The sequence below is a fragment of the Taudactylus pleione genome, unplaced genomic scaffold (assembly GCF_031769625.1).
Source record: "Taudactylus pleione unplaced genomic scaffold, aTauple2 ptg000612l, whole genome shotgun sequence".
Classification (NCBI taxonomy): domain Eukaryota; kingdom Metazoa; phylum Chordata; class Amphibia; order Anura; family Myobatrachidae; genus Taudactylus; species Taudactylus pleione.
In genome coordinates, this window is record NW_028285014.1 from 5,005,655 (window position 1) to 5,017,500 (window position 11,846).

The 11,846-nt window shown below is 41.5% G+C and overlaps 2 pseudogenes; one reads left to right on the plus strand and one right to left on the minus strand.

Moving 5' to 3' along the window:
* Nucleotides 1-5,757: 5,757 nt before the first annotated feature.
* On the minus strand, nt 5,758-5,875 carry LOC148480496 (5S ribosomal RNA; annotated as a pseudogene).
* Nucleotides 5,876-6,904: 1,029 nt separating this feature from the next.
* LOC148480497 (5S ribosomal RNA) lies at nt 6,905-7,022 on the plus strand (annotated as a pseudogene).
* The last annotated feature ends 4,824 nt before the right edge of the window (nt 7,023-11,846 follow it).

Here is an 11,846-nt window from a genome sequence, read left to right on the forward strand (position 1 = left end):
CTTTTACTTTTTTTGTTCGTTTCCAGTTTTGGTAAGTTTGGGGAAGTCTAACTTTGGGTCAATTTGTCTCTCATTCTGGTGTGGATTTTTCGAATAAGTTTTTCCCGTCATTTCATCTCTCTTAGGTTTTATTTTGGCTCTGCCCCAAAGACATTTTGTTCCGGATTCTTATATATTATCTCTTGGTAAGTTCATTTGTTAAACTGCTTTGGAAATGTTCTTGTTTGTCTTTACGCAACTTTGGTTGGCCTTACACATGTAACGTTTGTTTCTGCAAAATCGAACTCTGTGTTTTTTTAATTTTTATTTACGCGGCGTTGTTGTAACTTGTATTTGCGAACTAATTAGCGCATTTTTACTACTTACTATTGTGACTTGTATTTGCAAACTAATTAGCGCATTTTTACTACTTACTATTGTGACTTGTATTTGCGAACTAATTAGCGCATTTTTACTACTTACTATTGTGACTTGTATTTGCGAACTAATTAGCGTATTTTTACTACTTACTATTGTGACTTGTATTTGCGAACTAATTAGCGCATTTTTACTACTTACTATTATGACTTGTATTTGCGAACTAATTAGCGCTTTGTGAAATGTTTATTCATCCCTTAAAATTGTTTGTGTTTTTTCGGGAGCATTGGTTGCTTACATTTGTCCTCAATTTGACGTAGTGTGCGCAACGTCATTTTGCTATTTGCACAAATGTGTGTGTGTCCCCTTTTCTGTTTTTTCTGGCTTAAATTTTTGAAAATGACATGGCCACCATAAAATGATGTATATTTTTGTTGTGATTATTTGCAGTTACAACATATCATGACAATACCCCGGCATGTAAGCATCAATGGATGGTATTTTCAAGCTAAGTAATTTTTTTTTAATGGGTGGTGTAAAAAGCCTGACATTCCAATGTTGCCATTTCAGGTTGATATGGGTCGGATTGTTCTGGCCATGCTCCCGGAAGCCGACCAACCACAATCTCGTCCCAGGCGTAGGCATCGTAGGCGTGCAAGGCCCCAGATATTTCAAACACGTGTCACCCTTTTTGGAATGCCAGATGATGAGGTTTTAAGACGATACCGTCTTCCTCCAAAAATCATCATAGACACTCTCTCATTAATAGAGAGTGATCTTGAGCGGCAAATTGACAGTCCAACAGCAATACCACCACTTACGCAATTTATGGCGGTGTTACATTTCTGTACCTCAGGATCGTTCCAAACAACGGTGGGAATAGTGGAGGGCATCTCACAATCCTCCTTTTCCTGGATCCTGAGGGCAGTGATGGAGGCACTTTTCAAGCACCTCCATCATTTTATTCAAATGCCTTTGGATATGGGTGCCCTTAGTGTGGCCAAGGCCAATTTTTACCAAATAGCTGGCTTCCCACACATCATAGGGGTTGTGGATGGTACTCACATACCACTTCAGCCTCCAGCACGGCTGGAGGCAATATTTAGAAACCGGAAACACTATCACTCCCTCAATGTAATGGTGGTATGTGATGCCTCCCTCCAGATCCTGTCCCTGAATGCAAAATTACCAGGAAGTGCTCATGACTCCTTCGTCATCCGGCAATCAGGGATATGGCACAAATTAGCCAACCTACAAGCTGGTGATGCGTGGCTTCTGGGGAAGTGGAGACCTTTAGTACATAACAATGTTAAGCTTCATACAGAGTGAGCCTGATGTTGACTATTCTTTTTCACAGGAGACAGTGGCTACCCTTGCACGCCCTGGCTGCTCACTCCTTATTTGGCTCCCACACCAGGGCCACAAAGTGAGTATAATTCCGCACTTACAGCCACCAGGCAAGTGGTGGAGCGCTGTATCGGCCTTTTAAAAGGCCGATTCAGATGCCTCCACCGCTCTGGTGGCGAACTCATGTATTTGCCGGATATGGTTTCGAAAATTGTGGTCCTGTGTGGGATATTTCACAACATTGCCATAAGGAGTGGTGTCCCAATGCAGCCAGAGGATGCCTTACCTGAGGATGGCCCCCCCGAGGTTGGTCGGAGGTCAGTATGTGGGCGGCCATACGCGATGATGTGGTGGCCAGATTTTTTAGGTAATTATTGGAAACAAAACAGTGTTGATACCTAATGTGTTTGGGTTTGTTTGAGAACATCTAATTTTTTGTTAATTTTTTACTCCATCTTCTGTTTTTTCACATAATCTTTGGCACTCCAACGATGACTACTTCCTGCTACCCTTACAAAACCTGTATGTGGACATTTTGGGGATATATTCTGGAACCCTTATTGCAACGCCATATTTGTGGAATCATGTTGGTATGGTACTTCGTCAACCAGTTCTTGATTTTTTGTTTTGTGATGTGGTTTTTTTGGTATGTGTTGTATTTGAGATTATCACTGTGTGTTTTGTTTGTGAGTGACCACTTTGATTTTTCAGTTATGTTGATAATAAATGTTTTGAGAGTGAAATGTAACTTTTTTGGAACGTTACCAGCAAGTGTAACCAGGTTCACACACGTTACATTTGACTAAGGGGTAATCCAGTACTGACGCCAGTTGAGCTAAAATGTAATTTTTTTTCAGGGTCCAAACCAACACCAAAAGGAAGCCTGTACAATCATTTTGCTTCGTAATATTGGCCTAAGCAGCTTGCACACCAACTAGGAACCTGTAAAATGTAGAAATATCTAATTGTGACTACACCAAAAAAGGGAAATCAGATTGTTACTGTTAGGTGTTTCTTGTGGCTGTTTGACATAAAAATCCAACACACACTCTTAGTGTAAAAAAATGGAAATCCTTGCAGGAACAGTCTACTTATGTCAGGGTAAACAATCTGTGCTTTAGAAAAACCGAATGAGCCAGAACGTAACTTCAAAAATAACAATTTATTTACATAATGGGCCAAAAACAAAAAACTACTCCCTAATGAGGACCGACATACGGTCAAGGACCACCAGCACTCCGATGATATTGTTGTGCATCTGGGCCACACAGGCGGATAATTCGGCCCGACGCCTCTGTTCCTCTGTGGGTGAGAAAAGTGTGGGGATTAATACAACAATAGTGAAACCACATTAAAAAAAAAGCCAAAACCAAACTCCACCAAAAAATTAAAAAAAACAGCATTAAAACTCATCAAACTAAAATGGTGTAGGCCAAAAATACAAGGCCTATGTACAAATTCCGTCAGGTGTGATATGTGTATGTGGAAAACAGCAGTAACAGGTAAAGGCAATCGCCAAAAACCCCAAAAGTTTAGCCAAAAAAAACAAAAAGAGGAAACACCCATGATTACATACAAACAGTTTGTGACGATAAAAAACCGCAAAGAAAAACATATCGGAAGACCCAATGCCAGCTACGGAAGGCCCTCCATCGTCCTCCTCGGAGGTGGCTCCATTCCCCAAAGATCGGGGCGGGGTAATGACCGACTCCAGGGAGGGGGTCATTCTAAGAGGGGTGGTTGGAGGAGAGGGGGAATTGGGACAGAGGGGAAGGAGGCCCGAAAATTCAGGCTGAGGGTCTAGGAAGGCTGGGGAGGAGTGGGGAATAGGGGAAGGACTGGAGTTGGAGTGTTGGCTGGGGGTTAGGGAGAGTGGCCGTGATCGACGTCTGGCCGGATGCTGACGGCGTAGTCTTCGCTGGGCCCCTAAAAGATGTGAAACAAATTGTGGTTAGTTTCAACACAAATCCGCGCCCAAAAACAATTTCAAATCCACCCAAAAAAAAAACAAAAAAGCAGATATGAGGAGAATGAATAAATATGAAATACAGGGAAAACATGGCCATGCAGATATGAGGAGAATGAATAAATATGAAATACAGGGAAAACATGGCCATGCAGATATGAGGAGAATGAATAAATATGAAATACAGGGAAAACATGGCCATGCAGATATGAGGAGAATGAATAAATATGAAATACAGGGACAACATGGCCATGCAGATATGAGGAGAATGAATAAATATGAAATACAGGGAAAACATGGCCATGCAGATATGAGGAGAATGAATAAATATGAAATACAGGGAAAACATGGCCATGCAGATATGAGGAGAATGAATAAATATGAAATACAGGGAAAACATGGCCATGCAGATATGAGGAGAATGAATAAATATGAAATACAGGGACAACATGGCCATGCAGATATGAGGAGAATGAATAAATATGAAATACAGGGACAACATGGCCATGCAGATATGAGGAGAATGAATAAATATGAAATACAGGGAAAACATGGCCATGCAGATATGAGGAGAATGAATAAATATGAAATACAGGGAAAACATGGCCATGCAGATATGAGAATTAATAAATAAGAAATACAGGGAAAACATGGCCATGCAGATATGAGGAGAATGAATAAATATGAAATACAGGGAAAACATGGCCATGCAGATATGAGGAGAATGAATAAATATGAAATACAGGGAAAACATGCACACGCAGTTAGGGCCACAAAGACAAACATGAAAACCACAATCCATAAAACTTACTTTCAGCGATCTGCATGCGAAAGCATGCCAGCAAGCGGGGCGTCCGCCGTTGCAGGTCCGAACACCTGCGCTCCAGCTGCCCGATATGGCGGCGTGAGCCGAAGGAGCGCAGGCGGGCCCGAACCTCCGCATATGCGGAACGCATCTCGCGGTTGGTGATGGGTGGAGGCTGGCTGGTGATCCGCCTATCCATCACCTCCGTAAGCACCAGCAGCTCGCGCCTGGTGAATGCGATGGCTCTCATGATGGCAATGGTGTTTTTCAGAAAAATAATTTTTGATAAAGTGCACCCAAATTTTATGATTGGCTAATGTATTTGGGAAATTAACAGGAGCAATTCTATTGGTTAGTGTATGAGTCATGTGTTCGACAGGGCCAGAAATCTGTTGAGACTTATGATAGGCTTGATGCAGTGACATGCGTAAGCAAATTTACATAAAGAAATGAACTCCGGGAAATATGCGGGTAGAAAAACAAATAGAACAATTATTTAATAGGGGCTAACATGTATTTTGACAATTAAAAGCGAATGTTTAAGCCGTACGTATTCTGCGGGTAAACACAAACACGGACATGAATAAGGTTTATTGCATTGTGTAAAAAACAAACAAAAAAAACCCAATTAAGCTAATTGATATATTGATTGGCATGTTACGATTGAGGGAGGTAGGCAGAATAAACGAGCAGTTAATCGAAATCTGACAGTCCAACTTCCGGGTAGTACTAGTGCGTGCGTTCCCTTCAAGCCACTTCGGGGATGTACGCTCGCTATTTGGCACGCTCGTTAGTTAGAGGAGGGGTCGCCTGAGTTTGGGGAGGATGTTTGGCTGCGAGCGAAAATACGAGCGTGTGCTTGAATTTAAATATTTTTTTACGTACGCCGAACGTACGAATGGTCACTTGCGTCCGGGTCTGAATGAGGGCCAATGAACCAATAAGATGAATTGAATAAATTGATGAAACACTATATAGCTATTACTGGTCATGGCAAACCAAAATGCATGGTGAAGAGTGGTTCTGGCTATAGCAAACAAGATGTGACACATGACAATGAGATAAGGAGTGACAGTAATCACAGCAGAATAGCAAATTAGACCGTAACCGGATCTGTAACATAGTTGTAATCAGAGGTGAGATTGTTCAAAAATCACTCCATGATGCTCAAATAAACATGTCCAACAAACTGTTGAGATCCATCAACCGTGTAGATACATAGAAACTGTAGACAAGAAAAGCCGACAAACACAAAAGGACAAGAATCAGTTAGGATAATTCCATGATACAGCACCAGGTCTTCCTAGGTGGTCTCCCACTCAAGTACTGGTCTGGCCTACACTGCTTAGCTCCAAAGATCAGACGGTATAAGGCGTATCCAGTGTAGTATGGCTGTAGCAAAGGAGAAAATGTATCCAAGTATGGTAGTCCTGCGTATGCCGACAACCGAGACAACAATGTAACAATACACAGTAGATGGATCCAAACCAAATGTGGATCACAGCATAATAATGAGAACAACAATGCCAGGATGATACAACAATTTATCAATTCTACAGCCAAACGTCTCTGGCCCATAATCAACACAGATAATTCCATTAAGTCATTAAAAAACTCAAAGATTATGCTGGGCTACAAAGGTGGCAAAAATCTTAAGGATTGGCTGGTACACAATGACATCAACTTTGGTTCCATCAACACTGAACAGCACTTTTTATCCAGGAGACCGGGTTGTTACCGCTGTACCGGCTGTACGACATGCAGTTTTATGGAAACTGGCCCTGACATTGTACATCCACATTCGGGGAAACGTTTCCCAATTAAGCATATATTAACATGCACATCTAAATATGTGGTATACATGATCCGATGTCCCTGTGGACTAATGTACATTGGGAAAACCACTTGTACTGCCAGGATTCGCATGGCTCAACACCGCACTGCAATTCGTCAAGCATTGGAGGGAAAGGAAATTGACCAACTCGTAGCACGCCATTTCAAGAATCTTCGACATTCACTATCCACTTTAGTGTATAAATTAATTGATCATGTCCCCATCAACAAGTGGGGTGGTGATAGGGAGAAGAAATTGTTACAACTTGAAACTTTTTGGATACATAAAATGAACACTACATCACCACTTGGTCTCAACGAACAACTTTCTTTTTCTTGCTTCCTTTAAGGGACATCTTAGATCGCGTGCTGTTGCCATACAGCGCAGCAATATACTTACAGGGTACTGTTTACCCACATCTTCTTTTCACTAGAGTTCCTGGACAGAATGCATTGTTGTATCATCCTGGCATTGTTGTTCTCATTATTATGCTGTGATCCACATTTGGTTTGGATCCATCTACTGTGTATTGTTACATTGTTGTCTCGGTTGTCGGCATACGCAGGACTACCATACTTGGATACATTTTCTCCTTTGCTACAGCCATACTACACTGGATACGCCTTATACCGTCTGATCTTTGGAGCTAAGCAGTGTAGGCCAGACCAGTACTTGAGTGGGAGACCACCTAGGAAGACCTGGTGCTGTATCATGGAATTATCCTAACTGATTCTTGTCCTTTTGTGTTTGTCGGCTTTTCTTGTCTACAGTTTCTATGTATCTACACGGTTGATGGATCTCAACAGTTTGTTGGACATGTTTATTTGAGCATCATGGAGTGATTTTTGAACAATCTCACCTCTGATTACAACTATGTTACAGATCCGGTTACGGTCTAATTTGCTATTCTGCTGTGATTACTGTCACTCCTTATCTCATTGTCATGTGTCACATCTTGTTTGCTATAGCCAGAACCACTCTTCACCATGCATTTTGGTTTGCCATGACCAGTAATAGCTATATAGTGTTTCATCAATTTATTCAATTCATCTCATTGGTTCATTGTCTCTACTTGCTTACATGATTCATTATTCATGAATATAGCCAGAACTCCTTTTTTTACTTTGTGTCATGGACATTTAGATTTAGTATGGCTACGCAGTGGTTAACATATCTGTCGTACTTTATGAGCTCACTGTCTACATATATGTATATATCTTGATTGAGGGCCGAAGGTTTTGTACCTTAAGATGTTGTCCATGATCGCGCTCATATTTATGATTACTATTTACTATGTCACACAATGTCATATGTCTTCAGTTCATGTATTTATTGTACCTTGCTATGCTGTGGGGAATTCTTGGTCTAGTTATACACATGTATCACTTTGCCACTCTGTTTATCGTTTATTGTTGGTTTCTCACATGTATGCCGCCAATTGCACTGTTTTACTGCCTGTTCTTATTGGGCTGTGTAACATTGCTGCAAAATGTCAGCATGAGCCGCATGCTCTCTCTCCAACCAGCGTTGAAGCGGTGGGGAGTACAGCATGCCGCGGCTGTATATCTATGTTTGTATCACCTCAGCGGGTTGCCCTGGTTACTCACCATGGCAACCACGCTCAGTGCGGCTACGTGAGTGTGTTAGCGCTTTGTCCCGCCCTGATGACGTCATCATCGGCGTGGTCAGCGCTACACAGGATCACTATGGGATGTCACTAGGTATAAAGGTATGCACTGTATCTTTTGTTCTCAGTTCTTGATAAAAGTCGCCAGACTGAAACGTTGAACTTTGACCTGCTGTGTCGTGAGTCTTCCTTATCAAAGACCTGTGAGTGCCGCTGTTATTTTTATACATGTTTGGTATTTTTTCCATTGGATAGCACCTGGGCAATTATTCAAGTTTTTGTGGAGTGCCGGCCAGTTTTGTACTATATATATACATATATATATTTATACAATACTGTGCAAACGTTGTGGGCAGGTTTATTATTATCAATTAACAAAGTGCGAACTAAATGAACAGAAGAGAAATCTAAATCAATTCACTATTTGCTGTGACCACCCTTTGCCTTCAAAACAGCATCAATTCTTCTAGGTACACTTGCACAAAGTTAGGGATTTTGTAGAATTATAGTCAGGTGTATGATTAACCAATCATACCAAACAGGTGATAATGATCATCATTTTCATATGTAGATTGAAACACAGTCATTAACTGAAACAGAAACAGCTGTGTAGGAGAAGAAGAAGCACAAAGAAACGGGCAATATTGAGGACTGTAGACGCAGTGGTCAGCCAAGGAAACTTAGTGCATCAGGTGAAAGACACATCATGCTTACTTCCCTTCAAAATCTGAAGATTACCAGCAGTGCCATCAGCTCAGAACTGACAGAAACCAATGTGACCTAGGTTCACCCATCTACTGTTCGGAGAAGTCTGACCAGAAGTGGTCATCATGGACGAATTGCGGCCAAAAGCCATACCTTTGATGTGGAAACAAGACCAAGTGACTCAACTATCCACGAAAATAGGATCTTGGGTACAGAAAAATGGAGCAGGTGCTCTGGACTGATGAGTCAAAATGTAATATATTTGGCAGTAACAGAAGGCAATTTGTTCGCTGAAGTGCTGGAGAACGGTACAATAATGAGCATCTGCAGGCAACAGTGAATCATGGTGGAGTTTCCTTGCAAGTTTGGGGCTGCATTTCAGCAAATGGAGATAGGGATTAGGTCAAGATTAATGGTGTCTTCAATGCTGAGAAATACAGGCAGGTACTTATACATCCTGCAGTACCATCAGGGAGGTACCTGATTGGCTCCAAATTTATTCTGTAGCAGGACAACGACCCCAAACATACAAATAAGAACAAGGAGTCCTGGAAGTGATTATATTGCCCCCACAGAGACCTGATCTCAACATCACCGATGCTGTCTGGAATTACATGAAGAGACAGAAGGATTTGAGCAAGCCTAACCCACAGAAAATCTGTGGTAAGTTCTCCAAGTTGTTTGGAACATCTTCCCTGCCGATTTCCTTCAAAAACTGTGTGCTAGTGTACCTAGAAGAATTGATACTGTTTTGAAGGCAAAGGGTGGTCACACCAAATATTGGTTTGAGTTAGATGTCTCTTCCATACCTCCCAACTGTCCCACATCCAGCGGGACAGTCCCATTTTTCTGGGACTGTCCCGCTGTCCCACCCGCGGGCTGCAGTGTCCCGAGGTGGGGGGAAGTTGGGGAGAGCACAAGGAGGTGTGCAGGAGGAGAAGATGCGCACGGCATCTGCTCTCATGTGTACGGACTGCCTGGCGGCTGCCCAGTGTCTCGGAGAGTGCTGGGCATGCCCCCAAAGTGCTGAAAATGTGGGAAGCCACGAGGCTCTGCCCCATTTTTAGTAGGCTCTGCCCCTTTTGTGTAAGCCATGTCCCCTTTTTCGGATGCGCGTGCCTAAGGCACGTGACCTGTCCCTCCTTGGGAGGTTAAAATGTTGGGAGGTATGCTCTTCTGTTTATTCACTTTACATTTTGTTAATTGATAACTATAAACTATTAACACATATTTTCTAAAGCATTCTCACTTTGCAGCATTTTTTCCACATCTGCCTAAAACTTTTGCACAGTCCTGTGTATATATATATATATATATATATATATATATACATATATATATACAGTCAGGTCCATAAATATTGGGACATTGACAGAGTTTTCAGATTTTGGCCTCTATTCACCACCACAATGGTTTTGAAATTAAACAAACAAGATGTGCTTTAACTGCAGACTTTCAGATTTAATTTGAGGGTAATTACATCCAAATTGGGAGAACGGTGTAGGAATTACAACAGTTTCAATATGTGCCTCCCACTTTTTAAGGGGCCAAAAGTAATGAGACTATCAACTCAAAAGCTATTTCATGGACAGGTGTGGGCTATTCCCTCGTTATTTCATTGTCAATTAAGCAGGTAAAAGGTCTGGAGTTGATTCTAGGTGTGACATTTGCATTTGGAATCAGTTGCTGTCAACTCTCAATATGAAATCCAAAGAGCTGTCACTATCAGTGAAGCAAGCCATCATTAGGCTGAAAAATCAAAACAAACCCATCAGAGAGATAGCATAAACATTAGGTGTGGCCAAATCAACTGTTTGGAACATTCTTAAAACGAAAGAACGCACCGCAGAGCTCAGCAACACCAAAAGACCCAGAAGACCACGGAAAACAACTGTGGTGGATGACAGAAGAATTATTTCCCTGGTGAAGAAAAACCCCTTCACAACAGTTGGCCAAATCAAGAACACTCTCCAGGAGGTAGGTGTATATGTGTCAAAGTCAACAATCAAGAGAAGACTTCACAAGAGTGAATATAAAGGGTTCACCACAAGATGTAAAGCATTGGTGAGCCACAAAAACAGGAAGACCAGATTAGAGTTTGCCAAACAACATCTAAAAAAGCCATTACAGTTCTGGAACAACATCCTATGGACAGATGAGACAAAGATCAACTTGTACCAGAGTGATGGGAAGAGAAGAGAAGGAAAGGAACTGCTCATGATCCAAAACATACCACCTCATTCAGTGAAGCATGGTGGTGGTAGTGTCATGGCGTGGGCATGTATGGCTGCCAATGAAACTGGTTCCCTTGTATTTATTGATGATGTGACTGCTGACAAAAGCAGCAGAATGAATTCTGAAGTGTTTCGGGCAATATTATATGCTCATATTCCGTCAAATGCTTCAGAACTCATTGGACGGCGCTTCACAGTGCAGATGGACAATGACCCGAAGCATACTGCAAAAGCAATCAAAGAGTTTTTTAAGGCTAAAAAGTGGAATGTTATGCAATAGATAAGTCAATCCCCTGACCTGAATCCGATTGAGCATGCATTTCACTTGATGAAGACAAAACTGCAGGGAAAATGCCCCAAGAACAAGCAGGAGCTGAAGACATTTGCAGTAGAGGCCTGGCAGAGCATCACCAGGGATGAAACCCAGCGTCTGGTGATGTCTATGCGTTCCAGACTTCAGGCTGTAATTGCCTGCAAAGGATGTGCAACAAAGTATTAAAAAGTGAAAGTTAGATTTAGGATTGTTTAGTTTGTCCCATTACTTTTGGCCCCTTAAAAAGTGGGAGGCACATATAGAAACCGTTGTAATTACTACACCGTTCACCTGATTTAGATGTAATTACCCTCAAATTAAATCTGAAAGTCTGCAGTTAAATCACATCTTGTTTGTTTCATTTCAAAGCCATTGTGGTGGTGAATAGAGGCCAAAATCTGAAAATTCTGTCAATGTCCCAATATTTATGGACCTGACTGTATATATATATAGATATATATTCAGTATATATATAGAATAAGAAAATGCTTGCAAAGAAAAGACTCTTCACACCGGGTGGTTATGTCAGATAGCTGATTACTACTCACAAATTTCTCTTCAAGAACACAGCGTAGCTTGACACATTTGCACTTTGCATAACTCCTTTACATGTGCAAATAAAACTAATTTTTACACGTCAGTTAATCTTACTCACCGA